Raw genomic sequence first — 21590 nt, 5'->3', positions numbered from 1 at the left:
TTCTAATATACCAGATTATTAAGGACGTAAAATAATTCACTATTTTTCGTAGTCCGCTTGGCCAATTTATATCATTCAATTAATTCAGGTTTTTAGTGGAGATAAGAAAGTCAGTGTCACGAGCGGGATTCGAACCCAGGACCTTCGGCTTGATACGCCGCTTCTCCACCACTTGAACTATCGTGACTTCGATCCACTCGGACACTAACTTCCCATCCATTGAAAAATGGCAAAAATGAGGGAAAATTCAAAAGGTGGGGGTTGAGTTGGGAAATTAGTGGCCGAGTAGATCGAAATAACGATAGCTCAAGTGGTAGAGTAGCGGCGTATCAAGCCGAAGGTCGTGGGTTCGAATCCCGCTCGTGACACTGACTTATCCCAACTAAAAACCTTAATTAATTGAATGACATAAAATAATGTTGAAAATGTTCGCAGCTTTGTCCGTTAAATTTTACCTGATCTGATAGAAACAGTAGACCATCTAAAGGTTGCTTAAAACAAATGTTTTATCCGTCAAATTAACCCTTTCTAAGGGGAAAGAATTAAAAAACTATAGAAGGAATGAAATTTAAGAATCTAAAATAAATTTCCTGCATTTGAAAAAATCAACACATAAAATAAAATCATAAATGCTACACTCCAGTGTGTCAGATTAAGTAAAATATGGAAGGATATCGTTCCAAGGTGACATCAGGTCTGTTGTATGAAATGAGCATTTGTATATCCAACTGAGATTTGTCATTACGGTTACTGAGTACGGAAAACTTTGAATCCTGAAGCCTTTCAGCACATCCTGCATAGTGAGCTTTCAAAACTTTCAAGAAGAACCGGAAGTTTTGACAGGATGTCTAACGTTCCTTTAAAAATTTCCAATAATTGAATACAACCAGATTCAAGCCTTATAAAAAACTAGGGTCGAGGTAAGTGAAATGGTTTCTGCAGACATTTTTTGTTATGTGTTACAACAGCACTAGAGCGCTAGCAACATTTTAACCTTATAATTTTTCATTATAAGAGTATAACAACAATTGAAAACCAAGCACAAAAACCAAAAACATTAATTAAACCCCAAACATAATACTATGCACTTTCCTCACTGGGGAAAAATCGCGCGGACATTGGCGTTCATAGAAGATTGTGGGAAGTGTTAGGGATGAAAGGTGTTGGACATGTTAGGGAGGTAATCTAGGGTTTTATGGAGTCTTCTAATTTGAATTCTTTCGGTTTAGAGGACAAATGGGATTTGATGGTCTGTGTGGATACGAAGACGGGTGTTTGGTCAATGGTTCGAAGGGTTTTTGACTGGAGTGACTGGATTCTTCTTCAACCTCTCAGTTCAATTCAGTACGGTGTAGTTGTAGTAGTTAGATGATGCGTTTTGATCTGGTCTTTTAAGTAGTTCATATTGTCCGTTCAGTCCTATTCTTTTGAGTCGAATAAGGGAGTTTCGAAGTAGGTCTTTTATCGATATTAAGTTTCAAATAGCAGACGAATTGGTTGCTGGATGGGAGAGGAACGGAGTAGTTGATTGGAGGAGAGGTGAAACGGTGAAGGATGAAGATTATTTCCTTTGAATCTAACCTTCCAGTTCTTAAACCATTTTCCGAACAGGAGAGATGGTCCGGGAGGTTTTTCAGGCCATTGCTCGGTCTGAGATAGCTGAAAGGAAGATATTATCAACCACACAGTTGAGAACTGTATCAGGGTTGATAACAATGCCTTGATAACAATGATGGGACAAAGAATGCTGCCTCTTAGTGGAGGAGTCTTATTCCTACGTGAAAGTACGTATCGAACAAAAATAATTTTAGGATACGGTTTAATATTAGCCAGATAGAAGGTTTGCGCTTCACCTCATGCCTGTCCGAGCTTCCTTCTGTGAAATGGATGATTTCATTTAAGGATTATTTCTACCATTTAACTGCACTGTTAAATGGTAGAGTCAAAGGGTGAATGACAGAGAAGGAAATCTTAAAACGTATACTACAATAGTACAGATCTACCGTTCTTTAAAGGTAGGTTAGATCAAGTTTGCCGATGGAATTGACACCTTGTTCATTATATGCGTTTTGTCGTATAGTTTATTTACTATACTGCACTTTTGGCCCAAGTATTAAAGCATTAATCAAGTATTACATTATATTAAAGGATGGAATTAGTTTAATTTAGGTTAGATCATCATAAAGATGTTGCAGAGTGACTAAACCATGTTGGTCATTGTATTTATTTAACGATATTTTCTAATACTCAGTGTTTATTATTAATTAAACAATTGCATATTGGGTCTGACTCAATAGAAGGAGGTGAGCTGCAGAATAAAGCAAGGCTGCCCATTGAGCCCGCTTCTAATCTCCCTACAATTCAATGACTTAGAGGAAGAGTTGCAATGTGGAGTTAAGATTGGAAACACTAACATTAATTCCTAATTTATGCGGATGATCTAGTGCTCGAAAATCCGGGATATTTACAAATAAATATCGGAGTATTCGAGCAATACTGCAAAAAGTTGGAGATTGGGTAAACTTGGAAAAGATCAAAATAATGATTTTACAGACGATTTTTCAGATGAAGAGGGAGGAGGTCCTCTGCTATGTGGAGTGGAACCAATGGGAAGATGAGGATATCTCTCATTTTATTTTACATTTCCCACATCCTTACGGAGTTCTGTTGGTAAACCATGGGATAACCCTTTCTTTCTAAGAATGTAGCGATCCGGATATTGCGAGATGGCGTCGACGACTAGTTATGCCTGTCTAAATAACGCAGGCTGCCTGGAGATACATGCTTTCCCGTATACTCGGTCGTCCTAAAAAGAACAATAAGGATCTTTAACGTCCGCACCTAGCCTATTCGGCCTTATCGGTCGTTTTGATTCTCAAGATGAGAGCTGACGCACATCCTCATACGACAGAATGGTATTACTGCCGCAGCATTGGTGAAGAGGCAGCTCAGCCCCGAAGGTCCAAGCCAACCCCGTTCTCCGCTTGCCCATTCCGAGTAGTCCGGTCTGCATTAAGCATCAGACCGTATGCCGCGCGCGTAGAGCTACCTAAACCGAAATACATCAGCCTGGTCTCCCGCGCACTCCCTAGATAGAGAAGGCTTCTCTATCTCTCAGAGTATTGGAGCTTCTCTAGTGTCGAAACTACTGGATCCGCTCCGGCCGCGGTTTTGTTTAAAATGGAATTGCTAACCACCCTCTAGAGGAGTACCGCCTACGGTAAAATTATACTCGAATAGGAACAACCGATTCACTACCTGTTCCATCCGCCACTCGCATTCGAGGGACTTTTCAGCATAATGAAGGTAGTGAATCGTTTATGCAGCCAGGATCTGGTACCCTAACCCTCGTGTGCCTCTGATAAGGCACCCGCCGCCCCGACACGAGTACAGCTTGTGCTTTAGAGAGGTTGCCACGCCCTCTGGGCTACACCTTTATTTTGCGCCCGGACACCCTCCTTGTAACCAAGGGTTGGGAGGGGTCACAGGAAAAAGTGAAGGAACCTGGATTGAGAGAGGGACGTGGATGAGGACACAAGGTGCCCCTTTTCAAGGCCCCGAGCCTTAACCACATTATACTACCCGCCGTCGATGTAGTTCCACATTGCCTGGAGATACAGGAAGTATCTCATTAATTAATTCAATTTTTGAACGTGGAAAAAAGAAAGAATTTTGTTTATTTTTCTTGCTTCCAAAACTCTGGCTGACAGTTTTAACCTCCATGTCATATAAAATTTATCAAACGTACAAATAATTCATATACAATAAATTTCTGTTTGTTTTGCCTTAACAATTACATATTAAAAAAACGTACTATGTTTGTAATGCTTCCATCTTAGCTTTGAACTCAACATAAAAAGACCAATGAATAATCGATATTAGGGGTATATTCGACACATTTTTAAAAATCTGAATCCTTTTCTCCAATTGTATTCTTAGGACCTTAGGACTATGGGCATTCGAATTCCATAGGCTTTTTTATCGATTTATTTCAATCACGTCGGAGATCATCAGCTAAAATAGTTGATCACACCAATGACCTCTTAGAATGTCAATTCTTGAACGGCTGAGTTGCTTATTGATTTAGTGACACCTGTTTTTGTTAGATGATCTGAACCGTCCTTGATAATCGCGGTCGTAAAGCAGCGAGATTAGACGGACCATAAATTTTTGGGTTGTTTATGTACATTTGACTTAAATTTTAATGCTTTGCTTTTACTTAATTCTTTAGTTTTTAACTTCCTTTTTAAACTGCTGTCCTAAATTTCAAGTTTCAAATTTGAACCTTGGGACTATTTGATTAATTTCTCTTCAAAAAGCTGGCTCGACAATTAATAATAATAAAAAAGAAAAGCAATAATAAAATAAACATCTTTCCATAATGGATAATCTTTTTAGAAAAAGTACTGATTAAACATGCTTCAGCCCTAAAATTGGACTCAATCGTTACACGGAACTTTATAAAGTTCGTTTCGGAAAGTTTGTGAAACTTAACCCTTTAAAACTTGCCGTACAAATTAAAAAAAAAGGAAAGCTTGTAAACCACAGCGATTAAGATTGATCCTAACGTTTCAGAGCTCACGTGAGGCTATCGAGCCGCGCACTGTGTTATTCGTGAATAACATAGATCGTGCTTGTTGCTTGAAAAGCAAGGGGAGACATTGGCCGCCCTGCGTATAGGAAGCGCCTAAAGCTTAAAACGGGTTCAAACAGTTCTTTGAAATAAAGTCGAGGCTTAATTCAGCCTTTATATTTTAAACATGAATTTAAAAATGTTTAATAGTTTATATTTTCGATGTTGGACTTCTGTTGTTTAATTTAAAATAACATGACTATTTTGTATCAACTAAACATTTTAAACAACTCTAGTGGAGGGAAAATTCAAATAGTGGGGTTGAGATGGAAAGTTAGTGTCCGAGTCGAGGTCACGATAGCTCAAGTGGTAGAGCAGCGGCGTATCTAGCCGAAGGTCGTGGGTTCGAATCCCGCTCGTGACACTGACTTTTTTATCTCAACTAAAAACCTTAATTAATTGAAAGACATTAATTGGTCAAGCGGACCACGAAAAATAGTGAATTTGATTAGAATTTTTCTCGGATATGTAAAATCTAGCCCTAAATACATTGTATGTACATTCTTCCCTTCATGTATATATTATTATCCCCTTTTTTATTATAAAAAACTAACTTATAAAAATAAATGCTTAAGTGACCCCTCTCGATATTAGAAAGCAATTTTTCTTGCCCAAAAGAGATGCGTGGTGGCCAGGGAATAGAGGGCAGCCAGGTCAGAAAAGAAAATACAAATTAATCTCATTAATGAATCACATGTACGCAAACAATTTTAAAAGAATACAAACCATAGAACACAATAACAGCTCTAACATAATCAACAAAATAATAAACAAAACATACACAAAAGTAAAATAACACCACAAAAACAGACATTAAACTGATCACATCACAAATATTGGGAAAAAAAACTACAAACAAACTTATTCAACAAATCAGACATAAAAACACCACCAAAAACCACAAACTCACTAGGAAAATTACTAAAACAAAACGTCGTCAAGACGGACCAACCAGAAAAAAATGTACACACTAATATATGAATGCGAAGACAAATACATCCAATACAGATAGGATGAAAAATCAAAAACAGATACAAGGAACATATCAAATCGATTAGGGACAACGACGGAATATCGAATTACGCCACTCACTGAATAGAAAACATCCACGAACCTTACAATACAAACAAGTATGAAACTGCTGCACAACGTACAAAAAGGACGGGAAATGGACATAGTCGAAAATTTAGAAATATATAAACATAACATAATCACCAGTAAAATTTCATAAATAAAAAAATTAACAACTCATGAACATCGTTTACATTAACTTTTAAAACATTACACAAATTAAAAAACAGAAAAGGGCCGAGGATTACAAAGACCGACAAAACAATCACAAAACCCCGTCTTAATCCGCCAAACACACAGACAAACAGGACTGAACTAAAACATCACTCAACAGAAATCACCCAACCTGATAAAAATCAGTTTAAAAAAAGCCGCTAAAAACACCGCGCACATTACAGGGGGAAATCTCAACATATATAACGAGGGTTGGCTTTGTACAAGAAGCCTATACATGATAGTATACTATACAAATATGTACACATGATTAATATATCACACAGCAAAACACTAGCACCAAAGCCAGCACTGCACCGGTAAACACATGTTTTGAGGAGCCAGCCATTGCTGGCACTCAGTGTGTATGATTAGGGGTCAAGGAGGTCCCGAGGTCACCGACGGTTGAGACGACGTGGAGGTTGTCAGGATGGCAATGAGTGGAGAGGGTTCGAGCAGTATTGTTAGGATGGTTCGAAAGGTTGGTGTGGAAGGTTTGGAATCTGAACCGGATTACCTGGTTGACAAAAGGAATGTTGAGGTCTTTGTAGATAGTGAGGTTAGTGATATAACAAGGTGCTTTGACAATTTGTCTCAGGACATTCGATTGGAAGGAATGGATGCGCTGGATATTGGAAGGCTTGGCAGTGCCCCACAGTTCCACTCCTTATGTCGATATTAGGTCTTAGTAAAGTCTTGTACAGTGTTAGTTTTGAACAAACTACAAAACAATACCGCAAGGTAGTATCCTTGGTCCAATATATCATTTATATGACCTACCAATACATGCTGACACTATTATTACCACCTACGATACCGCAATCCTATCCTCTAACTCGAATGCTGTGCAAGCTAATTCCAACATCCAGGAACATCTTGATCATATCAGACCGGTGTAAAAAATGGAGGACAAAACTGAACGAAGAAAAATGCACTCAGTGTACTTTTACGCTGAAAAGTCTTGCCCTCCATTGTACATGAACAACAAAGATATACCAGTTTCCACTGAAGTCAAATACCTGGGACTATATCTCGACAGCAGTCTGACGTGGAATCCGTCATCCAAATGCATGCAGAGGCTGCTTAAGGCGACCATGCGCGCCAGAAAACACGAGCCAGCTTGTGCTTTAGAGAGTTCGTCACGTTCTCAAGGCTACACTATTTTTTTTTTGGCCTGGAAAGCCCCTTTGCATCCCAGGGTTGGGAACGGTCTACTAAGGTCTCCTAGGAGAACCCACCACGTAGTCCCAGGATTTGGATTGAGAAAAAGGGTAATTTTGCGGTATGAGCTTGCCCTCTCACACATCGCACCTACTCGACGTTACACATTAAACACTCGGCAGAAAAGATTTAGCCTTCTGTTTTATCTTTTTCTGCGGCATCTCATTGATATCATGCAAAAGGCAACCCCTAGAGCTAGATTCGAGTCAGTCCGCAAAGCATCACAAACAAGCTCACCTTTTCAGGATACGCCCACTCTGCTCCAAAGACCAACTGCCCAGACTCCGTTCAATCTCCGCCCTCTAAGCCTCTTGCCGTTTCTTCGAACAAGAATCCTACTAAAGGATCGTAGTTGTTAAGAACGACGCTAGGCAAGCTCTCGTTCTGCGGCGTCATGCAGTACCACAGTCCTCCTTTCATCAATGCCAATAAAACCTGAGAATTTCCCATCTGCCCCTTATCCCAGTGTCTCCCGACCTCAATCCCAATGAGCAAATGTGAGATGTGTTGCACAGAAGGCTTTTCAATCACCATCCGCCTTGACCTTCATCAACTGAGTCCAGCATTGCAACATCTATGGAGTGAAATTCCGTACGAAATTAGTATGCCTACAGGAGCACATCTGTTTTATCTAACATTGACATTATACACGGTATTAATCGTTTAAAATAATGATTACGTCTAATAAACAAAATATACAATTAAAAACTTTATTTTTTCATTCACATTGGTCCGCTTGACTAGTTAATATCATTCAATTAATTAAGGTTTTTAGTTGAGATAAAAAGTCAGTGTCATGTGCGGGATTCGAACCCACCGATCTTTGGTTTGATACGCCATTATTCCACCACTTGAGCTATCGTGATTTCGATCCACTCGGGCACTAACTTCCCATCGCAACCCCACCTTTTGAATTTTCCCTCCTTTTTGCCATTTTTCAAATGACGTGTAATCTATTTTTCTATCTATCTTTATTTTTAATTGTTCAATGTCGCTTAATTAAATTTTTGTTCAGTAAAAACTTTATAATGAAAATAAAATAAAAATGCTAGGGAATGTAAATACTACAAAATTGGCAATATCCCTATTCATTTTTGAGCAGCTTATTTTTATTTATATTTTCTAGAGCAATATTTAAAGTTGTATAATAGGATTCTATTTTAAATGTTAGTTTTTACAATTAGCATTTGTAATTATGTGAAAAAAATTAGAAACGCAGTGAATTGATTTTTTTAAATGGGCTCTTGCTTTCTAGGGTTGTTTAAATGTTGGTGCACTCATTATCCCTCGCGGCTCTTCTTTTGATTATTTAAACAATTTCCAATCCAGAAAACTTCTAATGATTTTAACAGAATTGCGCTATATATAAAGATACAATTTATTGCCCAGGTGTATCTTTGACCATTTGAAAGCCACCAAATATCCGAGGAAGCTCCCTCCGAATGGGTCAACGCTGCCAGATATGACCGTAGAATGTAATTGTCTTGCTCTTCAGGAAATTATGAAGACGTAAGGACTGACCCTTGTCCACCCTTGTGGAAGGAAATTGGACTGGATTATTTATTAAGTTCACCTATTTAGGGTGAGGTGATATACAGCGGAACCGTTGTCCAGCACTATTATATTCAAATTGGTGACTTAAACGCACCGTCCATTTCGATGGGATCCCCGAGTATTTTGACCTTTCGACTTTTCCACGCTTGTATGCCAACTGTTATACAACGAAAAAGGTCTTCTAAGGACAATTGTACAAAGACGGAAAGAAACAGATGTGACGACTTTGTTAGGTAAGTAGGTCGCCAGTTGGTTTGGCTACTTGATGCCTTTTCGAGTGGTTGAGCGAGGTATTTAACATTTGTACTTTTGAGCCACGATTCCCGTTGGAGTGGAACCTCCGTCAATCAACGTCAACGAAATCAACGTCATTGTTCCTAACTTGCATTGTTCCTGGAAATCCTTCACTCCTGGAGAGGGTTCGATAAATAGATAAATAAACAGATTGCTCGATAGATAAAGGTAAACAAGAATAATGAGTGAGTTATATAAGTGTTCTTTTACATAAAAATATAGCTTTACTGTGCATAAAATACTTATGTAAAGGAAAATTCGGTAGTATCCTTCAAATCCATTAGTTCTTTTTTTTCCTTTGAAGGCAAAAATCTTCTAAAGACACTTTTACAAATTTATTATTCATTAAGAGTTGAATGTCATTGGAAACTTACGATATTATCCACTATTGTATTATCTAGAAAAAGAAACTATAATTTCAAACTCACGATGGAGAATAGGTAAAGAATGACCTGTTTAATAAAAATCACTTCCACCAAAACGGCCACAATCAGTTGCAGCCACAAATGGAGGTTTTAATAAATTAAACATGTTAAAAAATTTGACATTTAACAAAACTTTACAAGAATTATAATCAGAGTTCAATTAATTAAGGTTTTTAGTTGAGATAAAAAAGTCAGTGTCACGAGAGAGATGGAAAATGGCAAAAAGGAGGGAAAATTCAAAAGGTGGGGTTGAGATTTGAAGGTAGTGTCCCAGTGGATCGAGGTCACGATAGCTCAAGTGGTAGAGCAGCGGCGTTTCTAGCCGAAGATCGTGGGTTTGAATCCCGCTCGTGACACTGACTTTTGTATCTCAACCAACACCTTTCATAAATATTAATTAATTGAAAATTGTTAATTGGTCAATCGGACCACGAACTGAAATGGTATTAATTAATAACCGAAGGTCGTGGGTTCGAATCCCGCTCGTGACACTGACTTTTTTATCTCAACCAATACCTTTCATAAATATTAATTAATTGAAAAATGTTAATTGGTCAATCGGACCACGAACTTTAATGGTATTAATTAAAAGATTAATTAACAGCCGAAAGCCGTGAGTTCGAACCCCGCTCGTGACACTATTTTTTTTAATCTCAACTAAAAGCTTAATTAATTGAAAGATATTAATGAGAGAGAGAGTGAGAGAGAGCGAGAGAGAGAGCGAGAGAGAGAGAGAGAGAGAGAGAGAGAGTGAATGAGGGAGAGAAGAAGGAGGGAAAACTTATAAAAGTTCATCAGGCCAAGTTTTCTAAGAACGCGAGAGAGTGAGTGATTTTAATTGAGAGAGTTTTTCCAGTAGATTTTTGCCTGCAAACTGCACTTTATTTAATCTATCGTAAAATCCTATACACTTTTTTGACCGTATATCTGACTCATAATTTATAAGATTTCTCAGTGAAAGGTTACCGGAACGCGTCTGACGGACAAAGCCCACTGACCTCCCAACCAAATATCCAAGTACAGATCCATTAGTCTTTTTCTTCCTAGACAATCCTCTAAAGACTCAATTTAAAACGTTCCAAATTGTTTTCACCACAGCCTATCCAAACTTCCACTTAACTGCAAAAGTTTAGTATATACATACAAGTGCATGGGTCTCGGGCCAATGTGGACTTATGGTATCGAACACTTGGGGTCAACTAAGCACTCCAATTCCCAACGCATCAAAAGACCTAAGAAAAATTATTAACCCTACTTTTTATTTGTCATACCTTACCCTATACCGAGATCTATGTTCCAAAATTAGCGAAAACGTATTATAAAAATCCTCATCAATCCTTTTCAACACAACCCAATACCTTGGCCCGACAGTTCAGTTTCACTACCTTCCTAGATAATCCTCCCCACGCAGATGGCGACGTGATACCCTACGTAGTGACGAAGAAAATTGAAAAAGTGGTCAGTATTTATTTCTTGTTTTGATCGAGTTTGGCACCCGGGCTGTTCTGTTCATGCTTAAGGGCATCCACCTGCTATCTCATACTGCACAGTTCCCCTGATTTTTCCATCCACCTGATATCTCATACTGCACAGTTCCCCTGATTTTTCCATCCACCTGCTATCTCATACTGCACAGTTCCCCTGATTTTTCCATCCACCTGATATCTCATACTGCACAGTTCCCCTGATTTTTCCATCCACCATCTCATACTGCACAGGTCCCCTGATTTTTCTATCCACCTGCTAACTCATACTGCACAGTTCCTCTGATTTTTCCATCCATCTGGTATCTCATACTGCACAGTTCCCCTGATTTTTCCATCCACCTTCCATCAAGATGAAATCCGTTCCCGTTACCGAAACGTCAGAAATCTCGCATCCCGACGAATTCCCTCGAACCCTCGAACGACTGAAGAGAAAATGGCCGCGAGATCTCCTAGAAAGTGGATGATAGTGAAAGTGATAATGACACAAGTATCAATTAAACGGACAATATTTTAATATCGTTGTAGTAACAACAATGGGTAATTGTTAGACGTTATCTACTTGAAGGTCGTTGTAATGCACTACAAATAAAAAAAAAATCCTGTTGCAGGCTCACCGCTGGTGAATTTTCCTCACATACTTTTCATTTCAATTTTGTTCTTACTGAATTTTGACCGTTGTAATTATGTAAAAATTACTAAAAAAGAGAGAGGAAAGAAATAGCATTGCCCTTCTTTTTCAAAAACATCATTTCTTCCTACAGATTCGTCTTTCGTTCAGAACATTTTACGATCAGCAAGCTTTCAGAGTTGACACCATTTCCTCTGCCTTATTTTGTACGTTTTGTAGTTTTTGGAGGGAAGAACAAGAGAGAGTACGAGAAAGAGTTTGAGGGTAAGGGTACATGTCATAGCTTATCGTTTTATCCAATGGGTTTTGGTATTTCGCCCCCTTCAGTTTTATCGACGGAACAAACGATCCCCTCATCTCACTCTACTTATTTCAAATTCATAAAAGGAACACGACTAACATCTGAATTACACGCAAATTACAGATTCTTTATCACTCAGGTACTCAAGAACAACTTTCTTAATTTTGACTGTGATTGCTTATCGAATCCTTCGTTTTCAGCCTTTTATTGTGAGTTTTGGCAGTGTTTGTATTGCTTTCATATTTTATCTGTTGGGTGAAATTCTCATGCGTTTTGAAATGTTTTAAAGTTTCTTCCTCAATAATTTACAAACGCGTTTTATCAGCAGGCGTATTTCGTCTTTTTTTATCGAAACCTAATATTGAAAATTTGTAGGGTGGGTATATTGGGTTGGGGGGAGGCGTTTTATCTGCTCCAATTGAACAGTATGAGATGTTTTGTGTTGTCGGTCATGTATTGAGTTGTCAAAAATGGTTGGTGTTTGACAGGGGTTTGATGTAATCCCACTGGCATCCATCAGAACTCTCCTCCTGTCAGCCTCTATCTACCGCCAAAACCAATTAACGGCCGCGCCGAGTCTTATCTACCTAATTCATAGCCACCCTCTACCGTTGGCAACAAACATATTCACCCTGCTGTACGACTGTCCCGATTCTCTGTGCGATAAACCGGTTATTTAGCATCGCGGTTCGCTGAATATATAGCATTTTGGGACGTTTTAATCCACCTTTGGGGAGGGGAATATTCGCCCTGTTTTTCACCGATCTGAAACTCTAATTGGTTAATTTTTGTTGTTTAGACAATTTATGTCACATGTTTTGAAGAGCTTTTCATAAACTTCTTTCATTATTCATTCATACATAATTAATTTCTTTTGTTAACTTTTGGTTTTCTTAATTTCTTAATTTCAGTATGCTTGAATAAATAGGGTTTACAGTCGCTTATCATTATTTTACGATTTATATAATTTAAAACGGCCATTTCTCCTCTAATGTTAACCAGAACGAAGAAAACAACGATGGTATTTAGGTTAATGTCAGCCAGCCTTGAAATATGTAGCCACGTAGGCTAGCAACAATGCAGTCATTTGGCTATGTTTCATATTTCGGGATAAAGTTTGTCCACTGAGCCAGACCCTGACCATAAATCGTTCTTAGTTTACTCTTGAATTCAAGCACGAGGGACCTAAAATTGTACGATGATGGACTCAATAAACGCACCATTAAATTTTAATGTAAACTTGCTCGCAAATGAATATAGATATATGTAGAATATTCTTATTATATTTACTTTAATTAAATTAACCTATATATTCTTGTTAGTGGGATAAAATAGAAAATACAAGCAGACAAAAAGGAAGAGTACTCATTCTGACAACAAACACCTTTTCTCGTCTTTTTTTCCATTTTAATCCAGTTGTATTCTCTTTACCCATTTGAAAGACATCAACTTGAATAGGAAGTTTGCAATATTGTTGTTAGAATCATCGAGAGAAACCAAGGAGATCACCGAAAAGTGGATATGTCAGAGGTAGTTGGCGTTTCTCAGAGCGTTGTCTCCGGTGATTCCTAGAAAATGGAAGTGCCAAAGGAGGCCTGGGGGAGGTGGATTTTAGCGGGGATGACAGAAAGGGAGGACAGAAATATTATCATTGCTGCGAAACGAAACCCTTTCCATAGAGCCCGCCAGATCCTAAATGAAGAACAAATTTTGGCAAGGCCTTTATCAAGTTGGCCTCATATCGTATACGCTGTGAGACCTGAACAAAATTACTTCCCGTATACTCGGCCATCCTAAAAAGGACAATGAGGATCTTTAACGTCCGCACCTAGCCTTCCGGCCTTATCGGACGTTCTGATTCTCAAGATGAGAGCTGACGCACCTCCGACAAAAGGTGTTACTGCCGCAGCGTTGGTGTAGAGGCAGCTCAGCCCCAAGAAAACATCGCTGTCCGATAGTCCATTCCGAGTGGTCGGGTCCGCATTAAGCATCGAACCGTATGCCGCGCGCAAAGGGCTACTTAAGCCGAAATATATCCCCCTGGTCTCCCTAGATAGAGAAGGCCACTTTATCTCCCAGAGTATTGAGGCTTCCCCAGCGTAGAAACTTCCGGATCCGCTCCGGCCCCGGTTTCGTTTGAAGTTAAGCTAACCACCCCCTAGACGAGACTGCCTACGTGCAAAGCATACTCGAATAGGAGCAACCGATTTACATCCACCACTACTCATGGTGCAGCGAGCGCTTAGAAGAGAAGACCAATTGGAATGCTGTTATATTTTCTGACGAGCCGGTTTTCTGTCTGTATAGTGATAGCAGGCGCCGAAGAATCTACCGAGAACAGGGGATGCGTACATGCCCCAGTTCGTGCTCTCTTCAGTGCAGTTTGGAGGAGGCGGTGTAATAAATCTGCAGGATGAACTGGATACTATAGTTGAAGGCAACTTCACCGCAGTCCGTTATGTCCAAGAAATTATCGATTACATCCCTCAAACCAGGGATCTCATTGGCAGGGATTTTCGATTTCTGGATGTCAATGGCAGGCCTCATAGAGGCAGATTTTTTCATCAATGCTTAGAAAACCTGAGAATTTCCCATCTGTCCCTTATCCCAGTGTCTCCCGACCTCAATCCCAATGAGCAAATGTGAGATGTGTCGCAGAGAAGGCTTTGATCACCTTCTGCCTTGACCTTCATCAACTGAGTGTTTGGAGGAGGACGTGTAATTTTCTGGGATTTACACTGGGGAACTAACTGGACTCAATATTGTTGAAAGCAATAGCACCGCAGTCCAAGAAATTATCGATGAATACATCCCTCAAACCAGAGATATGATTGGCAAGGATTTTCGATTTCTGGAGACATCCCGGACATCATAGAGGCAGAGTTGTTCATCAGTGTTTAGAAAATCTGGTAATTTCCCATCTGCCCCTTACTCCCATTGACCTCCAGACTGAAATTCCATTGACTACATTGGGATGCGTTGCAGAGAATCTTTTATAGCACTATCCGGAGCCAGTCGACCTGCAACAACTGATTGCAGCGTTGTAACACCTATCGATTGAAATTCCTATGAAATTAGTGAAATCTTATTAACAGTATGCCTCACAGGGGCTCAGAGGTTTTAGCTACCCGATGACGTACACGGTATGAATCGTTTACAAAAATATTGTGTCCAATACACAAAATTTGGAATTAAAACCTTTTATTTTTCAAAAACCTTTAATTAAATTTTCCTTCAGTAAAATACGTAATCATTTTAATCAATTTTATGCAATCTGTAGTAAAATATATAAAAAAAGGTAGGGAAAGTAAATATTACAAAATTAGCAATATCCCTACTCATTTTTGAGTTCTTAAAGTTAGATTTGGTTGCAAAAATAAAAGTCTGGCATTATCCTGCATTAGGAAAAATCTCTCACCAAGTAGGGGGCAAATGGAACTACATGTTCTTTGATTGTTTTGTAAATACCTCTGTAAAGTTAGAGATCTTCCTCGCTCAACAACCAATTCGGTGGGAGCGCCCAGGGAATTGCCATTCACAGAGCATCACTCATCGTGCAATCGTGTGATGGACGGTACACCATGGGGCGCACCTTCCTCCTGTGGGTCTCCACAAGAACTTACTATAATCACCTCATCTTTCAAAAGAACACGATCCTAATCTTCCAATGTCCAATTCACAAGTTCTCGTTCGAAAGCCTGGCCATTTTCTGTAAGTTCACCGCGTGCCGGGCCCTGAGGTTTTTTCAACGAGTCTTCCTTTTACAGACCTGGAGGAAATCGAAACATTTCGGACTTGTCTTATCAGATTTCTTATCTCATTTCCGGTAATGCTGCGATTTCGTAGATCCTGATGACGGATGTCATTGTCTCTCTCGTCCGTTGACCTAGGTTAACCCTGTCCTAGACTAGTGTGAAACCTCTCTCTCACCCCCTCACTCTATCTTTCCCTCTCCCCCTCTCTCTCACAATAAAATACGACTTTAAAGTTTAAATTCGGCTTGTTTTCTTCTTCTATCTTATTATTATTTTATATGGAGTGATTCAGGAAATAGGTTTTATTGGTTTTTGTTGTGATAAGTTTTTATTTTAAATTAACTGTTTCGTATTGTTATTTTATGAATGAGTTATTAAACTTAAACTAAAATACACTTAGTTAGTTGGGACTCTGTTTTTCTCTTCTTCATTTTTTTTGAAGGTCAGATGCAAACTCCAAATGTTTTAAAAACATTTTTCAGCTTTATTTGTTGGTCAAACTAAGAAGTTTAATATTTAATGGAGTGAGTTTTGCTGTAACGTTAAAGTCGATGGTTTTGAATTGTGGATAAATTAAAGTATTAAAATTTATACAATTGGGCGATGATGTATGTCTCTTTTTATCCTGGCTGTGATACAGGCAAGGAGGGCGATCAGGCGTTTCCTCTCTGGCAGGACGAGTGGCAATGTGTTGAATGAGCAAAGCTGGACAAAAGGGAGGCCGGAACAGTCGGCGCACCTGTACTTTATGAACTCGTCTCGGCTACCGGCAGCTCCACCCAATTTGTCATCCGGATAGTGAGAGCCTATAGGGTTATTTTCAGCGGGCGTCGAGAGCGGGGGATCATCCCTGGTCTCGGACCGTTATTAATTTTCTCTAATTTAAAACCCTGGGGCTTGGTTTATTGGAGTCATTTATAACGGGAGTCCTCGTTCCCTGGGCCGTCATTGTTCGCTTGCTATTTTTTTCCCCACTGCCGCCGCCCCTTTCCCGTGAAAAACGATGCTCTCGATGCTGTGTTATCTGTGAAAAAGGTGCGCCGGACTGACGGGCCTATCTCTGATTGAATCAAATCCCCGCATGCTGTAAATAACATGGGCGCAAACGCGACGTTCCTGATTTACACAGGGAACTCAATTAACTCCGACACATTCATAAATACATATACAATTCTCTTTTTTCATCGTTCGGAAGATGGAAAAGGGGTAAAAACATGCTTCTGTAAGCGTTTGGGTAGTGACTACAGTTCCGTATGTTAGATATTTTTTTAGACACCTTTGTGTGTAAAACTTTATGAATGAGTAATTTTTATTCAATAATACATGATAAATCAATATATGGGGTGGTTTTGCTGCGTCCCGGGCCCCAGAGGGCTGGAGAGTAATGAAAAGGCATACGAGTTGGCAGAAGAACCGAACATCTGAACCTCCGCGATCTGGCCCTGTGACACTAAAAAGGAATAAAAACTAATTAAAAAAGTATTCGCGTCGGTGAGTCGGATCGGTTGAGAAGCTCTCTCATGTTCGACAAAAATTGGGGGCATAACTGATCACCTTGCAAACCGCTACAGCAAAAGGTTATTCTCCCTTCGAAAGATTTAACTTTAAATCTGATCTTTGATGTACGTTCATTCCAGTTCCAAGTAGTTGCCGACGGATTTGTTGCGCCCAGATTGGTGGTCCAGGCATCCGTTCGAGTAGAAGTCGAGGTTTCCAACGGATCGTCGATTCCAAGTCGGCCCTGGATAAGCGTCTACTTGGAACGTCCACACAAGGTACACAGCAGAAAGAGTCACCTTTAAAACGTTTGGTCCCATAGCTCGGAGGATAATCTGTTAACTGATAACCTTTCGTATCGTAGTAAGAGACCGTATCAGGTTTTGAAAACGTGGCCGTTATGTCCTCTCAGATGGGCACCGAAGTAATGACGGCCACCGATGTTGTGACACACTTCGTCGTAATGGTAATTTCTTTCTGAAAAAGAAGAATAACAACTTGAATGTTAATTCTCGAATAAAAGTATCTATGCAGTTACAAGGCGTGGAGAAATAGTCGTAATGCGTGTACGACGGGTTGATTCTTATAGATAGCTTGTTTTGCGTTCTATTTTGTGTACATTTAGAGTGAATGTATTTATTAGCGTAAGTTTGTATTGTGAGAGGACCGATGAAGGAATGTTGAAAAACCCATTAGGTTAGTAATAGTTCATAGGTGTGAAGGGTGGTGAAGGATTATCATGTATTCTAACATCCTAACTGAGTGAATGGTACGTAAATAGAAAATAATTGACTTCAGATCGTGTTTGAACTTAGAAAATGATTGCATTGGGGGCTGAAATGACCTTGCTGCTTATAGTTCCTATAGGCTAGCTTCGGTGCAGGAAGGACATGACCCAGGACTGACCCCGGACTGGTTCGGAGCAGAGGTGGATGATTCTTCAGGCCTTTATTGTAAATTATACTAAAACTGGAATTGGCTCAACTCAGTTGTACATACATACATTCGTGCGCAGATTGGAGCTTATACAGGGTTTTCGGCTACTCGTATTGCAAACTTTGCCCGTAGATTCGACATTCAAAATTGAACCAAAATATACTTTCGCTTTTTCTGATTTTTTCTGATTTCACGACCTTGCTTCAAATAAAAAAATGGTTACATCAAAACAAAAAAGTTTTGGACAAATCCGTTGATACCATTGAAAACTACGTTAAATTAAAAAAAAAAAATGTGATCAATACTAAACTTGTAAACCTATGTGAAATAAGTGTTTTAGTAGCGAGACGTTTGAAAAAACAAATTTTTTCAAAGTCGAAAAACTTACTATGGTGATTTTAAATTACTATTTTTATTATTATTAATCTTTCCACCTTATCAATCTGTCATCCGCTGTCAGGGTTTACAAGTTTAGTATTGGTCACATCTCTCTCATCGGTAATTTAACGTAGTTTTCAATTAATTAATATTTATGAAAGGTATTGGTTGATATAAAAAAGTCAGAGCCCCGAGCAGATTTCGAACCCACGATCTTCGGCTAAATACTCCTCTGCTCTACCACTTGAGCTATCGTGACTTCGATCCACTCGGACACTAACTTCCTATCTCAACCCCTTTTGAATTTTCCCTCCTTTTTGCCATTTGACTTTTTTATCTCAACTAAAAACCTTAATTAATTGAAAGATATTAATTGGTCAAGAAGACCGCGAAAACTAAAGAATTTAATAAGTTAAAATGAAGTATATCTTCACTAAAGCTCTCCGTGGCCATTTCACTTGTCGCCGAAAATCAAATAGATTATACGACGTTTATGGCAAATAGTAGGGAAAATTCAAAAGGTGGGGTTGAGATGGGAAGTAGTGTCCGAGTGGATCGAAGTCACGATAGCTCCAGTGGTAGAGCAGCGGCGTATCTAGCCGAAGGTCGTGGGTTCGAATCCCGCTCGTGACTCTAATATTTTTATCTCAACTAAAAACGTTAATTAATTGGTCAAGCGGACCAAGAAAACTAGGGAATTAAATTGATTTCTCTTTACTCTCCTTAATGCTTGGTTTTATTCTTGCTAATTAGTCATGAAATAATTTTTGCCGATATAATAAATAACTGTTTTGTAAATTTTAACTTATGACTTACATATAAGTTATAAATTATGAAAATAAGACGTTTATACATAAAAATGTCCTTTCAACGGTTTTTCTATTTGAAAAGTAGGGAAAGGAAAATCTACTGTCCGCTGAAAAGTAAAGTGGCTAAGCTTCTGTAATATTCGCCCTCTCCCTAATAAATTCTGTAAGACGCCGCAGATCCACCCGCTAATGGACAAGTTAGATTGGCCGGGCCGCTCCAGCGATTTATATAAAACTTTCTTAATATTTCTTCCAAGAGCCCTTTCCCCGCACCTTATCCTGCACCCTCTCGGTTGGCGGTTTTCTCGGAGATATTAATTTTCTTGTAAAAAACTTATTCACGCCTCTGCCCTCGGCGTCTTGGATGTTTATGGGATAACTTTGCACATCAGTCACTCTCTTCGGTATTGAGTCGAAGTGAGGGGGACACTTCTTCCAAAGAAACGTTTCCAGAAAATTAAAAGATTAATCGTAAAACCTTTTGGGTTCTCTGCCTCGGGTTGGAAAATATTATAAATATTTATTTATTTAGGATGGTTATAAATCGTCATATTATGCCAGTCTTTATGTCAGCCCGTTATACTTTATTCTACCCCTTTAAAACAAGTTTATAGATTCTTTTCACGTAGTTCTGCTGACTCAACGATCAGCAGGATTGAGTTGTTTTTTGACAATTTGACCCTAGTTCATAAGCTATTTGATCACAGTGGTATGTTACGGCGCTAAAGTATGGGGTTTCCAGTCCTACGAGTTTGTGGAAAAATTTCAACGTTTCTTTTTGTTAAAAAACTTTTCAGCTTACCATCTTTCTCCCAAATTACATGCTAACGCTAGAATCCTGTTTGCCTCCTCTATTCTCGTATATCTTTTCCCTCCTCCTAAAATATATGTCAAAGATACTGAGCCTCCCAGGTGATCGACTGCCTAAAATAATCGCTCTACAGATAACTTGAAAGAATATCTCCTGATATAATCAATGGGCTTCTCTAGCCCAGAAATACTCATGCCCCTGGCAAAACTCCGGTGTTCGGGAGAATCTCTCGGACCTTTTAGTGCTTCCTTACAAAATAAACGAAGTTCATCGAGAAGAAGCTATGAAAAAGGCGAAAAGCACAGAGAGGTTCTACTTGTATAAGGAACTTTTCAATGAACACCTACTATCATATAAACGGAGCCTTTCCCAGGACCTCAATATTAGAGATTCTTGTTGGCTATTCAAACTAAGAGGAGAATTGTTATATTTGAAATTCAAACCCTGGGTTTTGAATGATCCTCAAGATGAAACTTGTCCACTTTGTAACAGCCACGCCAGGGAAGATTCATATCACTTTTTGGTAGTCTGCTCTCTTCTCTCAGAATTACGGGTATCTTACTTGGGAAAGACAGTCATCTCCAGAGTCGAAATACTGGAATATCTTTCTAACCAAGTATTCCCTTTACCGCTAATTTCATTTGCTCGGCACGCCTGGAGAGTGAGATACGAGTGGCTTTCAGATATGCAATAATTGTCGTCCCTGTACATATACTTTTATTTTTACTGCTTTGTTTTTTAGTACTCTATCATTTCTCAAGAGGTAATTTGTTCTTATTTAATTCTTTTTGTTTTCTTCTTTTTTCTCATATTTCCATCTATTTTAATTCATTCACCTGCTATATGTAAATTTTCTCTTCGGATTTCTTTTGTTTTAATATTTCTGTATTTGTAAGCTTTATTATGCAGTAAACTTAGCAGACGGCTACTAGCCGTGCTTATTATACTTTGTATCAGTGTTTCTATTTTTTGTTTGTATCAATTCTAATAAAGTATTGTGTATTGCATTGCATATTGTATATTGTATTAAGCTATTTGTTCAAAACAATTAAATTGCAATAAAGTTAGAACTGATTGTTCTTTGATGACTTTTCGCCTTGAAATTGTATTAAAAAAAACGAACTTTTTTTTCGTGTGGTTCATAAGTCTTAACAGGAAAAATAAGCTAAACCTGCAACACCAATGAGTTAAAACGAACTGTTTATACTTCGCGCCGTGTTCGTATCAGTTTTGACTCTTTACCTCATTTCATAATTTAAGTGTATATATTAAAAATTTAAAAAAAATATATTAACACCATTTATTTATTTATATATTTTTTTACGAGGGTATTTCAACTACGGGGTTTTATGAACCCTCAGGGTGACGGTGTTTTTGAAAAAATTCCCTTTTGTAAGAATGGCTGGTTCTTAAGTCTTACAGGAAAAGTAAGCTAAACCTGCAACACCAATGAGTTAAAACGAACTGTATATACGTCGCGCCGTGTTTGTACCAGTTTTGTCTACTTTATCACATTTCATACTTTAAGTGTAAATACTAAAAATTTAAAAAAATATTAACATCATTTTTATTTATTT

At 38.7% G+C, this 21590-nt stretch overlaps 1 protein-coding gene across 4 annotated transcripts in view; it reads left to right on the top strand.

The window, feature by feature from the left end:
• LOC106661724 (DNA-binding protein D-ETS-3-like) overlaps window positions 1-21590 on the top strand; it is a 248056-nt gene that overhangs the window by 64162 nt on the left and 162304 nt on the right. The window lies entirely within an intron of this gene.

The sequence above is a fragment of the Cimex lectularius genome, unplaced genomic scaffold (genome assembly GCF_000648675.2).
Source record: "Cimex lectularius strain Harlan isolate CLEC.00 unplaced genomic scaffold, Clec_2.1 scaffold317, whole genome shotgun sequence".
Lineage (NCBI taxonomy): Eukaryota > Metazoa > Arthropoda > Insecta > Hemiptera > Cimicidae > Cimex > Cimex lectularius.
This window is presented reverse-complemented; position numbering and strand designations above follow the sequence as displayed.